The sequence below is a fragment of the Carassius gibelio genome, chromosome B1 (assembly GCF_023724105.1).
Source record: "Carassius gibelio isolate Cgi1373 ecotype wild population from Czech Republic chromosome B1, carGib1.2-hapl.c, whole genome shotgun sequence".
NCBI classification, from domain to species: domain Eukaryota; kingdom Metazoa; phylum Chordata; class Actinopteri; order Cypriniformes; family Cyprinidae; genus Carassius; species Carassius gibelio.
The window spans coordinates 5486047-5505477 of NC_068396.1; positions in this window are offsets into that span (position 1 = coordinate 5486047).

Below are 19431 nucleotides of genomic sequence, written 5' to 3' on the forward strand. Positions count from 1 at the left end.
AAAACTACTCAGAAACTGAATAGAAATATGTTAAAACACCCAAAAATTCCTTAGCAACCACCTAGCAATATCCTAGTAACCACCAAGTACACCCTAGCAACCACATAGCAATGTGCTGAAAAAAAGGCCAGAATGTCCCAACAACTGCACAGCACAGAAAAACATTGCTGATATTTTCTTCAGAAAGTGTACGCATGTCGTTCTGTATGTTGTCGGGGTATCAGAGTGAGGAGAAGGCCAGCACCTCGGCTGATGTAAACAGTGTACTGGGCGTGAAGCCACACGTCTGCTGGATGGATGAGGTTGTCAGCCAAAGTGTAATCACAGTACAACACCAACACAACAGGAAAAGCAAATGCTACACATGACTCCAACCACAAACACGACAAATGTTCACGAGCCCCTGCCGACCTGCAGCACATTGACACAGCAACACATGACAAATCGCAACAAATTATATTGTGTCAATTTTATTGTCACATTTCTCTGAACGTGCCAAGAGGAAACTCTTACTCACAGGTTACTCTATAATTGCTCAGGAGACTTGAGACACGTATATTGTTTCATGTTCCATGAATCAGATGTTACAGTTTTGTTTTGTTTTCGTTTGTTTTTTTTTTGTTTTTGTTTTTTTTGGGGGGGGGGGGGGGGGGGTTGTTGTCATCATAAAATAAATATATAGTTTTATAAAAAGACGTAGATTTGTATAATTTTTTTATAATTGTATGTAATTTAATAAAAGTAACAATGTGCTTTGTATATACAGTATATATATATATATATATATATATATATATATATGTGTGTGTGTGTGTGTGTGTGTGTGTGTGTGTGTGTGTGTGTGTGAAATTTTATGTAATATATTATTAATATATCAGTCTAAAGCTAAAAATGTTTAGCTTAGTTAATTTGGTTGTTTAGACAAATTTGATGAGGTTTTTGTTGTTGTTGTTGTTGTTTGTTTGTTTGTTTGTTTTTGTCTCTTCCACTAGATCTTTTTCTCATAGAAGGATATCAGACACTGAACCTTAAAGTCTAATTTTGCTATGAATTTTATCTTATTACTTACTGAGAAAGAAAAAAAATAGATATGCAAATGCTGATTTTCATTGCATACACAAATCTCAAATGAGCTCTCTGAACTCTGAATGATTATTTAGCTTTTTTTTTTTAATAATTTCATACAACATCCAAGATTGCTCAAAATCCCACTACAGGAAATAAAAATCCCAATTGTTTCTCTTTGCCAGTAATGAGGCTCAAAGGAAACTGAGGCCTTTTGGATTCTTTGACTTTTCTCAGAATAGCATTTTACACTGCGTTCTAAAAGCATGCGAGTAATAAAGTCTAAGATGGGATCATTTGCAGTGGGTCGTCCATACAAGAGGTGAATGACTGCAGAAGCTCACAAGACCCCAAATGACACATCGTATAATTAATGACCGACTGTAAATACCCCCTCCCAGCTGAACCCATTCACTCGCTCCCAACAACCAGCCAGCGGCACACAATGGCGTCCACAAGAGCAGGACTAACAACAGCATTTAACATAAACCCTTCAACAGGAACAGAGCGCTTCAGCAAATCATTAACCAGCCCGTCTCCGTCGCGACACTACCGACAGGACAGGATGTGCTCTACAGCTGGTCTGAAAGCAGTAACCATCTCTTTTGCACACTTCTGCACTATCGACCCCCTCCCTCACCCTTTTCAGGCCTTGTGGAGCAAGCAAACGGGACGGTCGGCAATGGTTTAGCATGATAGTGTTTAAACCCAGGAGCTGATTGCTGTTGACTCACGCGTTTGTGTGAGCGCGTCTCGGCACTGATTAGCACAGTCTCCATCTGTTTCTAAACAGCAGCGACAGTTTTTTTATCCTTTTTTTCTGAGTAAAGGCACGCCTTTTTATACATTCATCTGGGCCAGACACAATTTGACTCATTCACTGATGAACAAAGTCGTTGGTGGGGTGTCACATCTAAACCTTTTATTGCCACTTTAAAGTGTTAAAGTAGTCCTGCATGTCCCTTTGTACCAACTTTTCATGTTTGTCCTTATCTTCACAAGAAAAAAGGGGCTCTGATGTTTAAACAAGGTTGTTAAGTTTATAGGTTCAGACCCGAGAGCCAGGGCGCCAACTGCATCATAAACGACAACTTTATCTCACAAAAAAAAACATTAAATAACGCTACTTTTTTTTCTTTCTTCTTTATGTGAGTCATGGTTACTTGAGAGTAATGATGCCCATAGGGGAAAATAAATTCACACATGAGAATGTCTCAAACTATTCTTAGATCCTAAAGGAACATTTCAAATTAGATTCTTCCTAGATCAAATGATGTGAGCTATGAATTCACATTAATTTTATAGCTACACCTACTTTCTCCCAACAATTCTATTTTTTTTTTCTTTTTCTACTGCTATTTACTATATCTCAACAATAGTCTTATTTGTTTCTAAAAAGTTTATTATTATCTATGTTTATTTTTGTAATTGTGTGTGTGTGTGTAGTTATTATTATTATACTTATTTTATTGTTAACCTGGGTGGGGGTAAGAAAAGTAATATCACTCAAAACGATGCAGTAAGGCCCCGTCCACACAGAGAGGCGTTTCTGTGAATACGCACAAATTTTTTATCGGATAGGTGTTTCGTCCACACAGATCCGGCGTTTTCGTAAGGTGAAACCGCTATTTTTTGAAACTGGGTCCCAGAGTGGATAAATTTGAAAACGCCGTCTTTGCGTTTTCGTCTGGACGGCTAATCCGTATATTTTCTGAAACGATGACGTCATCAGCCCACGTCTCCCCCCTAGTCAGACACCTCTACGTCACGTAACAGCAACAAAAACATGAACAAACATTGAACGACTGTCTTTTTATTAAATAACATTAATACTGATTAATAAATGTATTGTTCCAAGTTCGTTTGTGTACCACATGCAAGGTTTATGAGCATAGTCCAAGTCTTCTTCTCTGTTTTTAGTGTATATCTGTGGCAGAATTACAGTGCCACCTACTGGTCTGGCATGTATACTACATCATTTTGCGGTTTCGTGTGGACGCGGATATTTCTTGAGATGAGGAAAAAAAAGATATGATTAGGGTAAGCTCCGTCTCCGTGTGGACTGGGCCTAAGATTCATGTCCGTGGTAAAAATGGTTGTGGGACAAGTTATGTACTGAATTTAATAGTTCGCTTTCAGGTGTTTTTTAAAACAGTAAACAGCAATACTAATAGTGGTACTAACTAGCACTAACTATAAACTGTAACTCAAAATACAAGCGACAAACATGAAGCTTAGCTTGCAAAAACATTTGCATGTATGCAAATCTACTAGCTATGAAATCTGTTAGCGATGTAGGACACATGCTGAGATATGCAAACACAACCTCGGAGTACGAAACCCCTCTTTCAGTTTGAGATCACTGTTCGGTCTCTACCAAGTGAGTAAGTTACAACGGCTGCGTACAAGTACCCTTTAAAAAGAGCCATTGAGACACGAGTTATAAACTCGAGGTACACAAACCTGCAAGCCAAACACGGTCACATAACCACCACTGTCAGAAATTACCTTTTTAAAGCAATGCTGAGTGATTTCCTCAGACTAAGAGAAGGCGTATATTTAGTATAAAACAGGTTGTGTTAAATGTGAGTTGGGCAGCTGCGATAATGAAAATATCCTTCAGCACAAGGGCAATAAAAATGGGTCAGGCCACATTTCTTTAACAAACACAGAGACAGACAGCCACCCAGTCATTCAGCGAGTAATACACACACAGATTTTCTTCCAAATGTTTCCCCATACAAAGTTACTTTCCATAAAGTATTGCACTACGCTTTTTAAAAAAAAACGGATTTCCCATGATCTAAACTAAGTTCAATTAAAGCTCCATAAATCTCGGAAACTGGGATTAAACTCAAACACATGATTAATGGATCTATTTTATTAGTGGTTTCTCCGAACAGCTGTGGATCCCTCTGTCAGCCAAAGTTTAATAATTGTGTTTGCTAAGACAAGCATCGCTATTACTATTGTTCATAGGGTCAGGGATTTGAACCAGTCCCTAAGTATTATGCAGTCCTGAGTATTAAACTTCAGCCTGTAACTGTCTGCCATAGACATGAGAGTTTCATATATTGTGAAGCTTCTTGGGAAGGTGTGTTGTAACTTTAACAATAAAAAAAAAAAACATATCCGTATCTTAAGATATAAATCACCCGAGCAACCATAAAGCAGTGTGCATAAAACTGCTCAAAACACCCTAACACCCTAGAAACTGCATAGCAATGCACTAATAATAACTCAAAACACCTTAACAACTGCATAACAATGCACTGACAATCACTCAGAATGCCTTAGCAACACCCTAACAACTGCATAGCAACGCACTATTAAACACCCAGGACACCTTAGCAACACCTTAGCAAGAGCACAGCAAAATGCACTGAGAATAATTCAAAACATCTTAGCAACACCTTAACAGCTGAATAGCAATTTTTCTAAAAACAATTTAGCACACTCTAACAACCTAGCAACACCCTAGTGACCAAGATTTAAATATATATATATATATATATATATATATATATATATATATATATATATATATATATATATATATATATATATATATATATATATAATAATTATTATTATTATTATTAAAAAAAGAAAATTGTATCACAAAATTTCATATTCACAATATTGTGGATTTCCTGAAAACATTCAAGAAAAATAAATAAATAAATAAAAATATAAGTTAAACCTCATCTTACATCATTTTTTAATGATTCTGACTTGACGAAAAAGAAAAAGAAAACCCCACTCTAGTGTATATGAGGGTGTAACAAAAACCAGATGCAGCAGCAGCAGGAAGAGCACAGCAGAGCAGTCTGGGATAAGGGATTAGAGAGTGTCACACCATTCACCACTGCAAGAGAGGACCTGTTAGTGGATTGGAAACATGTCCTCATTCATTAGGTGGAAGGATACTGGGTGGAGACCCATATGTTGGGGGTATAAAACTAAGCATCAATCCAAAATCAAGCGTAATGCAATTAATTACCAAACAAAATGGTTGTATTACTAGAGTGACTCTCATATAACTCTCACATGACTGTTAGTGTCTACACTTATTTCAAATCAGTATGTATAATCTTAGCAAATGGTACTCTCTGATTGCAAAACAAACACAACACACACAAAAGGGGATTAAAAAATAGATTTTAATATGAATAATAATTTTGGTGAACAGTTTTGGATACTGAATGAAATAGAAGTACATTTATTATTTCTCATGTCTGCCATGTTGAATTTTTGTTTCACTGAGCTTGTTGCAACCATGCTGAACTTGACTTTCTAATGAATGTCCAGAAGATTTTCTTTTCTCTCTCTCTCTCTCTCTCTCTCTCTAATGCGTCATCAGTATAAAAGGTAAATGATGTGTGAAATGTTTGTTTGCATTTCAATGCAACTTTTAATTCAGTGTCCATTTCCTGCTGAGCTAACTTAATCTATTCAACCTGTCAGTCTAACTGTCACCCTTGTTGCTTTTGTATATAATATCTAAGCAGATAAAAAAAAAAGACTAAATTAATGAATTAATCAAAATGACCGCTTAAACTATAGAAAGAGGAAAATAAATTGTAATTCAATTAAATCGGAAGTTTTAATGCAAGCCAGGTTTCCTTGTTTGGCTAAATTGCGCAGTCACTGATTAGCATGCAAAAAATAGAATAAAATAAAATAATAGTTTAATGTCTTTGTAACTGTTGGATCTATCAAAACGAGTTTCCTACCTGCATTTCTGACCTGTTGAAAGTACCTGCATCAAATTCTTTCACTCACACTCCTCAGTTACTTCCATACTTCCACAAGAAATCTGGTCTTAATGAAAATGACTACATATTATGCCAGAGGCTCTACAAATCAAGCAAGCAATAAAAAAACCCTTAATGTTGATGTTGTCTGGATCTGCTAAACCTCATAATTTCATCACAGGAAACTGACACAACCCACGCACACTATAACAGCTCTTGCTGAAGGGCATGGCATTGTCTTTTCTCGTGATAGTGACAAACAATTGTTTTTCATAAAATGCACAATCAAATTCTGATGCAATAATGGCAAAATGTAAATAGAAATCTAATTTCTATGATCCTCAGAGGTGCAATATATGACTGATTGGACAATAAAGCCAGGACAGCACACAATCATGTACAGCACAAAAAAAAAGTGACGTTTCGAGTGGTTTCCTGTAATGTTATTATATCAAACCAGCAATTTCCGAGAGGATTTGGGGCTGCTTCTCTAGGTCCTCAGGCACCAGGGAGGTCCAACCCATCCTGCCAATATGGTCTGCGGGGAAAGCTGGTCCCAGTATCTGCACACATGAAAACATTCCTCTGTTGATTTATTTTTAGACCTAATCTCAAACAGATTTCCACGTTGAGCAAGTCGACTGGGACCGAGAGCGGCTGCACCCAATCCGTGGAAGCATGGCCCCTCTGAAAATGAATGTTATTTTGTTTTCCTTCTGGGGATTTGAATTCTGTCACTTTCCGCTCATTTGGTGGTAACCCAGCTAAGCCTGAAAAAGCTGTATTTTAAGGGGCAAGCAAGCAAAAGATTTGTTTGTGACACTGAGAAAAGAGTACTGGCGTGTTGGAATGTGTAAAGTACTTTATTATTCCCCCAACCCAATGAAATATCCTTTCACAGCCTAGTGTCGGACACACAGGACAGTAAATTTCTTCAGACACAATAACAACATTTTTAATACAGAAAGCGGTTCTTGCTTGTGCAAAATGTGCCGGTACTGTTCTAGGGTCTTCTGGGTGGTCGCTCAGTGATTCCTCACTGATCCAAGCCCACCTTCGAGTCACTGTGATTTTCTGATCCTTAGATACACCTTGGGTCCCTGCTTCAAAGAAAGGAAGTGGGACTTTTTGCCTTGTTTTATCGTCCTCCAAACAAAAATTGTAAAATCATCCTATCCTTGAAAAGCCACACAATTTGAGGTAGCATGCATGTCTATAGCTCAAACAGTGCAGTATGAGTTATGCACAAAAGTTTAATACCTGGGGCTAAAGATTTGTTCACATAAGTTTGAGCAAGCAACATTAATAATAATTGGCAGTCAGAAGTGCTAAATAAGACCCCAGCTACTCTATGTCCTTTGTCCCTCCAGGCTAACCTTGTCAGCCTCCCAGACTTGGAGGCAAAGCTATGTCAGAACAGCACTCATGCCTCCAACTAGAGGAAATTGATCTCTCAAGTCTGTCACACAACTATGAAGGGGCCAGGGGCTCAAGTGTCAGGTTACTGGAGGCAGGTGCAAATCCACCACTGGGGCCACGAATGGCAAGTGAGGTGAGGAAGCGTGACTTTCCTGGTTAACATTCCCTGCTAAGTGTGCTTAAACCTAGTCAAACCCCCTAAACCCTACTGCAACTGGTGCGGCATTCCCACTCGGTCGGCCCTGCAGAAATAAAGTCGTAAATAGTATGAAACATGGCCAACATGCCTTGGATTTCTCTATCTCCGGTATACCTGAAGAAGGAGAAAAAAAAGGACCCTCTCCTGCAAAAGGTATCGTCTGCGAAATTAGCACAGGTGCAAGGTTTCGCACAACAAAGGGCTCTTTGTGAGTAGCCATGATCATGTTTTGTGACTGAGTTTCAATTTAGGAAAGAAAATTTAATATCTTAGAGAACAAACACGGTTAGTTTGTAAAGCATGGTTGCATTATCTGGCTAGTGTTAGACTGCAGTTAACACCGGTTGTTAAGAAATAAGTCCCGGCTTACAATGTCATCCACACATCGGGAACAGAAGCATGGACATTTCTGGAGAGAAGCCAATCCAAACAGAATTCCTTTTGCTTGGCATTCCAGCTTGATTACTATTGAAGGTAGGGTCAGGTGGTAAGGTTTACTGCGCAAATATAGTTACACAAATGGCAAGACATTTAAAGTGCATAAGTGTGGTTCTTTCCCCGACAAATGGTGCCTGTCAGCATTAGATTTGGGCATTTAACAGGACTCTCTTTAATTTCTGTTGTCTTTACACTATGCTATGATCAATAGGTGTGCAGCTAATTCAGCCAACAAGTGGTAAGTGTTCAACGTTTCTCCGCATTGACACACATGGACCAGAGTTCCACGATGTAGCTGCTGCTAACAGCTGTCTACAGCCAAAATAGAAAGTCCCTGTGGCGAGACAGCCCCATACGCTCAGGCTGGAAAACCTCTCAACAACATCCTGTGGTCACCTGGACACTATGACCCAGAATAAAGAACTCTTTAGAAAGTGGCCCTAGCAGCGGAGTCCTGCCTGAGGGCCCCTAAGGAGGAGAAGACCTGCTATTCGGTGCGTGGAAAAGGAGGAAGGCTTTGTAAATAACATCCCTCGAATCCCTGAGCGTGCTTGCTTTGGAGTGCACTCCCCCCTACCGAAAAGGCTGAAGGGTAAGAATCCGATCACAGGCAGCCTTGGGTTGTCACCTGTCTGGGAAGTGAGGGGGATGAATGAAGACTTAACAGAAAATTAAAGAGAAGGAAGAGGGAGTGAGACAGAGAGAGAGTCAGAGATGGAGAGATAGAGAGACAAAACCTCCCAGGTACTCTGGTACTTAATTACTTCTCAGAGGATAAATATTTCTTTAGTTACAGGGGTAGAGAGACAAAGAATGAAAAGCTGTTCCAGGAATGATTATCTCTCCGTTTCAGGTGTTTTTGAACATATTAAGAGCTCTCATGTTACTGCCGGATATCTTCCAGGAAAAAAATAAATAAAACACACTACTGTATGTAAGTGGAGATTAGAACAACAAACTGGCCAAATGCAGATACATAGCCCTTTGAGGCTCAGTTTGCAAGGAATTGCTCATCCAAAAACTTTAAATCATCCACATTGCTGAGTAAAGCTTGATTCAACTGCGACAATATTTGACTCTCTGAGAATGAAAGCTTAGCGCCTGGTGGTCCTGTCGGTTTAGCACCGTCACAAAGCAAGTGAACGTCTATGATTAAATTTAAAGAACAACATTCTCACCGTCTGTTCATGCTAGCAGGCCCTGTGAGGGACAGACATTCATATGGAAACTGTATACAATTATTTACAATCCAAACCTATTCAGACTTGGGTGGAAACCATGTGTTGGCCCCCCAAGGTTTAAAGCTTCCCCTTCCTGTCCTCACTAATAGCCTATACATCGTAATGTGGACCTCAGAGACTGTTGGCTGGGCTGTTATTGGCCTTTATGAAAGTAAAATGAACAAGGCGCATAGGAAACTATAGTGGGCTACCGGTTTGCAGAGGTCCAACCTCATTGTGGCTTTTTTTGTGCAGGGTGGAAACATTACTCTTTGTTAGAGGTTTCACGTCTTGCCGTTTCATTTGCTACAGCAAAGACTTTATTTGTGATAGTCAGCAATATTCGCAGCACCTATTAATATGTTGCATGTTTTAAAGAATATAAGATGTTTACAATCTTTGTAAGTGGTGCAAAAGTTGCTGAAAAGTCAAGGGTTTTTAGGGTAGATGTCAAGGCTTGCTAATTAGTTGCCAAGTCATTCTTGGTGGTTGCTCTTTGGTTCTATGGTGTGTGTTTTTTAGCATTTTGCAATGTAGTCCATGGTGCTCTTGGTGGTTTCAATTGTGTTGAATAGGTTGCCAGAGCACTGCTAGATGGTTGCTAATACCATGTGCTATGTGGTTTTTAGTGTATTGCCATGCAGTTGCAAGGAGGGTTGTACACTATTCAGAAATGAATTGAGAAATGATTTTAAAACTCCAGTTCTAATCCTAAATTGAAACTGAATTAATGTGACAAACTGAATACAGAATTAAGAATGTAATGTTTAAACGTAATTCATTAAAATTCAAAGAAATCCATTCAAGTAGAAATCCAAGATTCCAAGGAGTTATAAATGATGGCATGTCAAAGAAAAAGAAAAAAAAAGACAATGGCCGAAGGACTATAAGAGCTATGTTAAGATTCTCCTCTCTGTGAGAGACTTTACTTTTTTTTTTGTGCTGTGAGCAAATACAAGGTCCTCAGGGAGCAGAAAGTGTGCTGAACCATCTTTACAGGACAAAAGGAATTCAGAATTCTAAAAAAAAATGGACCAGAGCAAACCTTTTCTCTTCTCTTCAACTCCCTGCACTTCTTTGGACGTTCCGAAGCGGCTGCCCTAAAACGGGACACCAAATGCCGGAACAAACCGGCCGCTCAATTCTCACAATGCCACAGATTGTTGGTGCCCATTGCTTCAGAGGAGAAGGAAAAGGATTGGGAGAGGGAGGCATTGGGTGGCAGAGATGGGACTCTGCCAAGTGGTAAGGCTGCCAAGTATTGGTCTGGTGATGGGCGGAGCTTGTCACAAAAGGTGGGCAGGGACATGGTTGCAGTGTGGAGAATAATGCTGATTTTCAGAAGGCCCGTAGAGGCCATTGGTGGCATTTGGGCGCATCTTATAAGATTGTCCACAACAACATAGTTTCAAACTAAAGGGATGTGTAATCTTTTGCAATAATTGCTATTAGAAATGTGTTGCATGCAAGCATTACTGTTACCTATGCTCACATACTTTTGGATTTGGGATTTTAATAACTTCCTAACCCTAAGTATTGAACTTTAACTTGGGAGTAGCCACAAAAAGTAGTTGCGAGATATTTAGCCCAATTCATGTTCAGTACGTTAAAGCACTCTCTTTTTACATTACAGTGATGGTGCATAACACGAAAGCTAATTCCTCATCTAAATCGTCTGAGTGAATCTGAAAGGTGTAAGCCCAGATCTGCTGTACAGTGGGACTTATGCAAACGGAGGTCCTGGTCTCTTCCACCCTGGCCTCCCTCCCCAGCAGCCGTTCAAACCTCTCCATGCTTAGGAAGTTACTTATTAAGAACCAGCGTCAGCATGCAGTGCCAAGCTCCTTTTTTCTCCTCTGCCGCTTTGGCTTCTTTTCCCGTTTCAATACCCACTGTCGTTGTCTTGTGTTTTTTTGGGTTAGGAGGGGCGGTTGAGGGGGGAGTGCATGCCTGGAATGTTAGTAAGCGTCCTATTCACTATAGGGGAGTGTTGTAGAGCAAAAAAGAAAATGAAAAAAGCAAGAGAGAGTTGGAGAAAGACAGAGCGAGGGAGGACAAAATGCCCACAACAGACTTGATGTTGATCGCATTAATGCATTGGAGTGCTGGGTATGGTGTAAATGATTGAAAGTGCTTCCAGAACTTTTGCCGTTGGCGTTGACAAAGCCGGCTCTGTTTCCTCCCGCTGCACTGCAACCCCCTCCCCCGAATGCGCATACACACACACACAGACACACTTGATGGTTGTTTTCTCTTCAATGTTTTTTTCAGGAGGGAATGGATGCGGTGCACAGTGAGGGAATAGAGCCAGGGTCTGTCCGCCAGGGATCGAGCCAGGGGCCTCAGTCAGGGGAGGGTATGTTGGGGGACCTTTTTCGAGATGCTGAAGAGTGAGCAAATGAGGCATGGATGGGTCAGATGGGTTGAGAGAGGAACCGGGCTTGACGAGAAGGAGGGGAGATTACAGGTCAAGGCAAAGAGTTGGAATAAATTAAGTTCTACCGCGGTACAGAATGGTACATTGTTAGCACCAATAGACAGACAGCGAACAAACAATCCTAGCTTTGTGTCCGGTACTGGCAGAAGGCAACCTCTCTCTTTTTCCCCTGATTTCATTCTGGATGAATCCACTTTGGGATCCCGCTATCTGTGGCTGCATTTCAGGGTTATAGAAGAACCAGCTAAATGAGGAAGAAAGGGAGGGAAAAAATAATAATAAAAACTTTTCATTAAAGTGCAACGATCTGGATCATCAAAATTATATTTAGTATAATGATATATATCTAGTGGTGTTGGCAAAGGCAGCATCATTCTGACTGTCATATGACCAAATTAAACTCTTAACCATGAATATCAAACGGTTTGGTTTACCCTGAAATGAATTCATCCTAATGTTGTTCCAAACCTGTATGACTTGTGTGGAAAAGAAGATATTTTGATGATTGTTGAAGTCCAAACAACTTTGGAACCCAATGGCAAAAAAAAAAAAAAAAAAAAACTTATTTTGATGTCTCAGAACATCTATATATCAACTCTTTTGTAAGTTTTGCACTAGAAATGCATTGGAAATGTACAAAAATCAAGCACTACATCTTAAAATACAATGCAGTGAAGTATAATGTTAACATATCATTAGATTTGCATGGTGTATGCACGCAAACCGCAGCTTTGGTTTCTGGAAACTGAAAATGATGTAAGCTACAGCCAGTTATTGTACACTGTAATTTTTTCCATCCTCTAAAATGATAACCATCACCGCCACAGCTGCTTTTGCATATCCTATGCAAAATGCACACCAACTGTTACGCCACGCATGTTTGCATGGTTGCTTTCCCGACCAGTACCTTTGACACACCAATTCATTTGCATTATGGAAAATAACTCGGTGGAATCAGGGTCCTCAAACAAATGTCACTTCAAGGCTGTATTTGTGTGTGTGTGTGTGTGTGTGTGGACTTTGCTATCCCTTCTGTATAAACACATTGTGTCCTTGGGTGCAGACTACATGCTGTGTCTAGGTTCAGTGCAAATGTCTTCACCACATGGAGTCAATATCATTAACTGGAGTCTGTTACTCAAGCAAGTTGTGTAAAAGTTCATTTCCACCAATTAAAATGTTTTATTTGCGAGATTACAGCTCACAATTCAGATTTTATAACTCACATTTGCTCGTTATGAGGTTAGAATTGCAGTTTAGATCTTGCATAACTTTGTAATACGCTATTTATAAATTTGTTGTATGATATTTCAACTTTATATCATACGACTTTTAATGTATTACTTAACAGCTGCAATTTACTTCTCACCATTCTAAGGGGGAAAAAATCTGAATTGCGATTTATAACAGAGTGGTGAGATATAAACTTTCAGATGTGAGAAATAGTCATAATTGCAAGATAAAACCTCAGAATTCTGACTTTTTTTTTCTTTTATTTTTATTCAGTGGAGGAAACAAGCTTCCATGAAGTGGAGATCCTTCTTAGAGGAAAAAAACATATCGTAACATATTGTTCCTGTCATTTCCTGCTGAGAAAGATGTTGTAATCATTGAGATAAAGCAAACAAATATTTGTATGCAGTTATTAAGTTTTGATCTATGTGCAAGTCAGTGGATTTATTTTGTGGTCGATCCACAGGTTTATGAGTCCAAATTTCATCAAATCGATTTGGATGTACAATGTGCAAATGGAGTCATAACAGTGGTATTTCCAAACAAGTCTTCACTATATTGTTTTTCTCAAATGCACATCTGGTTAACACATATGTTCCATGTTCATTTGTTGCACAGATGAGGCCCTCTGCGTAGCACGTGACAGATGCAAGTCTGAACGCAAATCACAGTTCACACATTATTTATTGCAACCAGCCGCTGGCATACTTTTGCACTGAACTCACTCACATGTGCTTAACATGCATGAATACAGCGCACGCAGTTCCCACACTGATTATAGGAAATCTACTAATAAAAGAGAAACTCGTACAATAATAAATGCCTTAAAATCAAAAGATGCCAGATGCCAAGTCTCTAGAGAACATTCCAATAGACAGTAATAAAGATAAAGTACTTGCTCATAAAAACAAGATTTTTTTTTTTTTATTATCCGTAAATGTATAAATATCATATTCATGGGGAAATTATTTGAATTGTTTACTCATCCTCATATTATTCCAAACTGTGTGACTTTTGTTTAACAGAAAAATAGATGATTAGACAAATGTTCAAGGCACTCTTTTCTATTAAGATCACACGGTTGGCCTAGTTCAAATGCCCATCAGACCGTAATATAGAGTCCATTTTACATGATTCTGACCCTATGACCCCTCCAGGATTTAGGCAAAAAAAAAAAAAAAAAAATATATATATATATATATATATATATATATATATATATATATATATATATATATATATATGTTTTAATGAAAAATACATTTATACAGAAATTATGTGCAAAATCTTATGATACACTCTTAAAGATAGGGATGTCTTTTTTTTATAGCGCTTTTCATGATGCAAATCATTGCAAAGCAGCTTTATAGAAAATTCAAGTTTCTACATTATATTTAGTAATAGCTTATCAGTGGTCACTATCTCAAGTTGATGTCCATATAGCAGAAATGTATGGTAAAAATCAAGCAGTTAAACCATTTAGGGGCTTAAAAGTAAGTAGCAATATTTTGTAACTGATACTGAACTTAATAGATAGTCAACGCAGAGAATGTAAAATTGGGGTAATAAGTGACTCCGGCAGCTGTATTTTGGACTACCTGTAGCTGGTTTATTGAACCTCTAGCGATGCCACTGAAGAACCTTTTTTGATTCCCCAAAGAACCTGTCAGTCAACAGTAAAATAAAAAAATTTAAGAGCCTTTTTCCACCATAAAGAGCCTTTAGTCCAATGGGAAGGATCTATGAATGTTAAAGGTTCTTCATGGAACCATCAATGCCATGTCTTAAAGTTATTTCAACGTAAACTCTGTAGCCTATTTTCCTGTCATTAATCTTTTTGGAAGTAATTAATCTGAACGATATGCTCCTTTTATCTTGACGTTGGTGGAGATGCTGTTATAAAACTGATAACCCTTTAGTCCTTTTTAGGGCATTTCCCTTGTCTATTGTCCTAGACTTGCATAGCCCAAGGGAATGCTATTGTGCAGGCGAGTTCAACAAAGAAAAATCCTGCTGTTAACCTTATTCCAACCCCAGTGTGATGAGCACTCTGAGGTCATCGCTGGTGTGTAACTAACCTTTGAGCTAAACAGGCAGATTTTTATCAAAAACAATGTGTGACCAGTGTATTGCTCCTCTTCTTAGACTTGGTAAAATAACTTCCATTGATCATCTGATAAGCATGTGGTTGTGTTTCCAAATTAGACGCTACAAGCTTTTCTTCATTAAGAGGCTGTCAACCTTTTGACCTCAGCAGTACATAAGCTGATGCCTTTCTCACCAAAAGCACATGTTGTACCAGAACACATCCTTAAGCAGCTCTGAGCTCTGGGTTTTGTAAGAAGCAATAAAAAGTGTGTTTGTAATCTCATGATCCAGAAAGACTTGGGAATCTTGAATATGTTTGTATATTGTAGTAATATAGTAATACTTTTATTTAGTCCGTATATTCATTAGGAGTCAGTAAAAGACATCTAGAATGTTTCAAAAGATTTATATTTCAAATAAATGCAGTTCTTTTGAACATTGAATTTATCAGAATCCCCCCCCCCCCCCCAAAATAATCACAGGTTCCACAAAAAAATGAGGCAGCACAACTGCTTTCAAATGGATAATTAATAATAATTAATAATAATAATAATAATGTTTCTTGAGCAGCAAATCATCATTTTAGAATGATTTCTGAAGGATCATGTGAAACTAAAAACTGGAGTAATGATGCTGTAAATTCAGCTTTGCATCACAGGAATAAATTAATTTATTAAAATAGAAAAATATTAGGGGAAAAAAATGCATTGAATGTCAGTAAAACCTGCTTCAAATGTCCCGGGGGAGGAGGGGGCTGTGGGAAGGCAGAGGGAGGAAGTTGAAAGTGAAAATCCAAATCCAGTGAAAGGCTGCACTTGGAGCTTCTACAAACACACAAACTATACAGTCATAAGAAGGGGGGAATTATACAGAACGTCATTTTTAACTGATCTAACAATAAGTTATTTGATTTTCAGTGGCTGGTATCTAGAAAGCATAGATTTTGTCTAAAATATAGTGATAGTGCATTAGTGGGTTTTTTGTTAAATGTGAGCCAAAGTCATAACAATTAAAAGAACCAAAGGCTTAAACTACTTCAGACTGTGTGCACTGAATTTATTTAATACACAAATTTGAGTTGAATTACTGAAATAAATGAAATTTTCCTCAACATTTTAATTTATAGAGATGCACCTGTATGTGGAAGTTAATTTTCCATGTCATTTCTGCAAAAGGTCCAGTTCAACGAGATCTAGGTCTCTTCCCAAACAATACAACTGTTTGGAGGAAGCCGGGGTGGATATAGCTCAATGACAACAGGCTGTGCATGTCTGTGTGTCTGAAGGGTCACAGAGACCCCTCTATGACCAGTCAGCCTGGAGAGCAGGTGGTCCTTATCATCGTCTTTCCAGTTTGACTGGGACACTCGCCACATTGTGCTCCGCCAAGTTTATAAGCAGCACCTGTGGGATTGCTGGCCCCCCGGCTCAAACATGTGGTGGTGGAGTAGATCTTAAGGGGAAGTTTCACAAATATGGTTTGGAGCAGTTGTGCTTCAGCTGAACTGTAACTAAAAGAAATGAACAATAACTCAAAAAAAAAAAAAAAACTATATTGAGTGTAATCTAAAAGTCATGTATCACTACAATCAGCAGTGTGTTATTTCTTGAGTTTCAGTGCATGCATTTATTCATTCATTTTTCTTAAATTGTATTCACTTGAATTTCAATTATTTATTGAAATAATTTCATTAATTGGTTTATCCTGGCCCATAGAACACATTCTCAACACATTCACAGATTTGGAAGCATCATCATGAGTATTTGCACATCTTTGCATAATTACATAATTTGCATATGACACCTCTCTCATGTTCGCATTCATGGTCACAGTAACAAATCTCGAGTCACTAACTTCCATTAAACTGGAAGTTCTAATGCAGTAGCTTCAAAAATGTCAATTATAACATTATTATATTATATGAAAATAACATTTTGCTTTACAAATTGCATTCAGGCACATATCTGAATGCAATAGCATGTGAAATTGCATAGCAATTTTGCATAGCAAGAACGTTTTGCATGCACGTGTTTGCACAGTGTATGTTTCAAGCATAAAATGTTCTTTATATGTTCATCCATATATGAACATTTGCTGAAAATTAGGTCATCCAAGATGTAAATGAGTTTCTTCATCAGAACAGATTTGGAGAAATGTAGCATTACATCACTTGCTCACCCATGGATCCTCTGCAGTGAATGGGTGCCGTCAGAATACGAGTCCAAACAGCTGATAAAAAAATCATCTCAATTATCCACTTGACTCCAGTATATCAAATGTCACGTTACATTTGACGTTTTCACAATGTGACGAAGAAAAGATATGTATTTGTAAGAAACACATATATCATTCTAATTTCAAACCATCACTTCTGGCCATCAATCCTGAGTCCATAATAAATCAATTAAATAATAATAATAATGCATATTTGTAAAAACATATTTGATTACACTTGATTTATTTGATTTCACTTGTAAACAGGGCTTGATAGTTGCATATGTCCTTATTGATTCAGACGAGACAACTTTTTTCACTGGATAAAGCATTATTATGGATATAGGACTTATATGTTGGCCCGAAGCGACAGTTTAAAGTTAAAATATTTTAATGATGGATTTGTTTCTTACACACACACACACACACACGCACACACAGCTTTTCACTACATAATGTATGGACTGGAGTGGTGTGGATGTGTAAAGTTGTGATGTTTTTATCAGCTGTTTGGACTCTCAATCTTGACGGCACCCATTCACTGCAGAAGATCCAATGGTGAGCAAGTGATGTAATGCTACATTTCCACAAATATTTTCTCATGAAGCCTTTTCGGCATGAGGGAGGATACAGTTTCAGCACTGTTTTCATTTTTAGCTGAACTATAATATATATATATATATATATATATATATATATATATATATATATATATATATATATATATATATATATATATATATATATATATATATATATATATATATTGTGGATTTAATCAACTTTGGTCTGACCTTTTAATCACAGTCTGCCTTTGTAGACAGCAACCATACTGATATGCTACCTAATCATCTATCATCTCAAGTGTTTAGATGCTAAAGAGCTAATTTTCTCTGAAAAGTATTTTGCATACTTCATATCATCGCAACACTTTAAATGTCACACTGTACGGAGACTTTTATGTTGATCCAAACGTGCCTCACTTGTTCACCTCAGCCCTCTGATAAGTGGAAAACTGAGTTGAGGAAATTAAGCCCAAGTTGGTTTTGGGTATTTTAGCACCACCATATAATTGGTGTTCATTTGGTACCATAATTATGCTCAGGAAAGGACAAAAATAGTCATACTTGTCAAATTATTAATGGCCCTATAAGTGCGAAGATAAAAGTTCCCCTGTTCAGACTGTGTTTATTAAGAAAACAGAGGTGGGTTGTGAAGGGCTTAGCCACCAACACCACGGCGGTACAAGCGAGCCTTTGCCACGTGTAATGTTCTGCCTCATAAATATTGTTACAAGCCAATGATCAGCATTCAACTTTTAGGTTTCCTGTGTTATTTCAAACTTTAAAAATAAGTTAAATTCAGCATCAGAATGTAGGTTTGTTGAAAATATATATTTTTCCGATTTCACAAGGGTGTGAAACTGAATGACGTACATCAAACTAGGGCTAGACAATATTTAGAATATTCACAACATATATTTATTAAAAAGGCAGTTGCAAAGACTTTTGATAAGTTTGATTAATTCATTGATTAGTTAATTCTGTCAGATTGAATGTTCAATTAACACTCATTTAACAACAGAAAATGTTCCTGGAAGTCTCAGTGAGGCAAAATAAAATAAAATGTGTAGAAAAAAGTCGAAATGCTGGAGATCTTTAAACAGATATCTTCATTTCATATTTAAAGCTACATATCTAAAGCTGCATGATCATTTTTACAATGCATTCTAAACTCTAAAATTACATTATATTATTATATTAGAGAACAAATAATAAAAAAAGAATAATAATACCAAAAAGTCACTAGCGACTGATCTATGGTCAGTATTTCCTTTCACACTACTCACACAGTCTTTTTTGTGTCTCTAAAGAGTTGCAAACTGAGTTGTGGGAAAGTGTGAGTCAATAAAGAGGGTAAACGGAATGGTTTTCATGTGTGTTTGTGAAATATCACACCCGATAAAAAAGCAATTCATAAACTTTCTGGGAAATGAATGTAGATGTTGGTCATAATAAAGCTTACCACTGGAGCTCTGTGTCAGAAAGAGTCAATACACTGAAATACAACATATTTCAATCAATCAATAAAACATTTTTATATTATATTATTAAATGTATTATATATATATATATAAGTGTGTGTGTGCGTGTGTGTCAAATGAAAATTGTACCCTAAAAGTATCAATAGTAAGGCCTCATTAGTTCCCTAAAGCAGTTTAATCAGACTCAGTACTATGCCGATTCAAATTGCAAGTGTTTCCTTTAATAAAAAAAAAACAATACTTACAAAAAGCACACAAAAAAAACCCCAGCAACAATTAAAAGCTTCCAGGCAGCATTGGGTGAGCACACAAATGAT